The sequence below is a fragment of the Physeter macrocephalus genome, chromosome 2, assembly GCF_002837175.3.
Source record: "Physeter macrocephalus isolate SW-GA chromosome 2, ASM283717v5, whole genome shotgun sequence".
NCBI classification, from domain to species: Eukaryota; Metazoa; Chordata; class Mammalia; order Artiodactyla; family Physeteridae; genus Physeter; species Physeter macrocephalus.
In genome coordinates this window covers 125,424,459-125,427,194 of record NC_041215.1, presented here as the reverse complement: position 1 = coordinate 125,427,194, position 2,736 = coordinate 125,424,459, and positions in this window count along the sequence as shown.

Here is a 2,736-nt window from a genome sequence, read left to right as displayed (position 1 = left end):
TGTATAACTGATTCACTCTGTTGTAAAGGAGAAACTAACACACTATTGTAAAACAATTATACTCCAAAAAAGATGTTAAAAAAAAAAAAAAAAGACATAGTGGAGCAGTGGAGACAGTCCTAGATTTCCCAGCAAACAAGTATTCAACCAAAGCCTAGGAATCATCCTTGATCCCTCCCTTTCTTTCACTTCCCATGTTCTATCCATGTAGGTCCAATCAGCTCTTCTCCAAAACTTATCCCAAACTCATCTTCTCTCCATCTCCACTGTTAAAACCCTTGACCAAACCCCAGTCACCTCTCACCTGGGTTACTGCCGAGGCTTCCCCACCCTTCCCTTTCCATGCTTCCTTGTCATTTTCAACCCTCCATCTTCCAAACAGAATAGTTACTCCCTAAAAAACATAAATCAGATCACATCATTCCCACGTGCAAAACCCTCCGTCATGTTTAGAATAAAGTCAAACTTCCTGCATCCTAGAAAACCCAGTCTCTCCAACTTCACCTCCTGCATCCTCTCATTTGCTCACTGCGGGGAATCCTGACCTTCTTTGCTCCTCAAACACATCAAGTTCATTTCACTTGGGTACACTTTGCCCACAGCTCACTTTGCCTCCATTTTCCCATTGCTATTGCCTCATTTCCTTCAAGTTTCTCTTCTGATGTCTCACCCTTAGAGATTGCTTTCTTGACCACCATTTCTAAAATAGCCTTCATTCATTGTCTCCCCACCCATCCCAGCTGTCTCTGTCTCCTCATGGTACCTAGCTTTGCTGTTGATGTTGTTGTTTAGTACTTAGACTGTCCGAAATTATCTAATATATGTATTTGTTTCCCTGTTTCTTTTTGGTCTCTTTTCACTAAAATATAATCTCTGAGCCCATAGACCTGGTTTGTTTTGTTTGGGGCTGTGTCTTCAGAACAAAGAACCATGCCTGGCACACGGGAGTCGCTCAATAAATATTTGTTGAATGAAAGAACAAAGTTATAAACTCACCTTCATATTCCTAGCTTTGGAGAAATAAAAAGAGAGTAAGAAGACAAAGAGAAATTAGAAAAAGGAAAGGGAACATAGTCATGTTTTCAAATGCCTACAAAGGGCCGAGCACAGTGCCTCAAATGTACTGAGTCCCCAACAAATGGTAGCTGTGTTTGTTGATCCAATATTGATTTACACACTCAGTTGAACTTCAGGCTTTCATGGATCCTATGAGGCAGACGTTAGCGTCCCCATTTTACAGAAAAGGAAGCTGAGGCTGAGAGGTGTTAAGTAACACGGGCGAGTCAAAACAGCTGGAAAGTGCCAGAGATCATTTCCCGCCCACCACTCTATGACTTTGATCACTGTCTCTGAGACTTACTGCTATGACCTTACGTCCTTACACTTTCTCCTTTAAAAAATGGGCTGAAAAGAACTTGCCTCCTAAATCCTAAATCCTGAATATGGCCAAGGCTCTTAAGAAGATAATACTCAAAAATTGTTTCAACGTCTTGGAAGAAGTGCAGCACCCTTTGATGGCAAAGGGCCTCTTGATTATCTGTAATGCCAGAACAAATTGGGTCCACATTGATAAAGTGAGGGCAACAATCGAAAGTCTGATGTATCCATTCCTGCTCCTATCCACCCAGCTTAGCCTCTGTGTCTCTGGTCTCTAGTAAGGATATACTACGATCTGAGTTTTCCCCATCAATTATGATGTCTTACCTTGCAAAAGGAACGTAATGTGGTCAGACAGAATGATTATAAACCTATTCATAAACTGACTTTTCCCCTTTGAAGAACCTTTATCAATAATCAGTTTCTTAAGGATTTTATGCTCAATTTTTTTTAATAAAAATAGTATGCTGGGCATGGAAAATGGTACAGCCACCCTGGAAAACGGTTGCACGCTTTCTTTAAAAAACTAAATATGTACTTCATGTATGACTCAGCAATTGCATTTATCTCAGAGAAGTGAAAATATATGTGCACACAAACTGGTACACAATTGTTCGTAGCAACTGTAATGGAAATAGCCAACAGACTGCGGTACTTTCATGCCAGGGAATAGTGCTTAGTAATATAAAGGAATGAACTGCTGATACACACAACTTGGATGGATATCAAGGGTATGATGTTGAATGCAGAAAGCCAATCTCAAAAGGTCACAGACTATAAGATTCCACTTATATAACTACCTCAAAAATGACAAAATTATAGAAATGGAAAACAGATCAGGGTTGCAAGGGTTTGGTTTATGGTAGGGGAGGGTCAGGTAGCAAGAGGAAAATCTCTGGGGTGTTGGAATAGTTCTGTATCTGGATTGAGGTGAAGGTTACACAAATCTACATGTCTTCAAATCACATGGAACTATGCACACACATTGTACCCATGTCTGTTTCCTAGAGGGTATTTCTCACTTGATGGTTTAGTGCTTTGTACACATACAGAAAACATGTCTCTCCAAAATCAGACATTCTAATAGAAACAATTGAGATAAACAATGTTCTTAGGATAGTCCCAGGAAATTCTTTTGAGTTCCACGTCAATCCAAATCACAGTTTTGTATAGATAGATGTAAAGATAACGAAGTTTTGAGGATCCTTCTATTAGTTTGAAACCTCAGGAGCTTCCCTGGTGAAATCTGAAACTGGACCCCGGAAAAGGAGAGCAAGGACAGACAAAAGAAAGAGGCCCAGGGCTTCCCTGGTGGCGCAGTGGTTGAGAGTCCGCCTGCTGATGCAGGGGACACGGGTT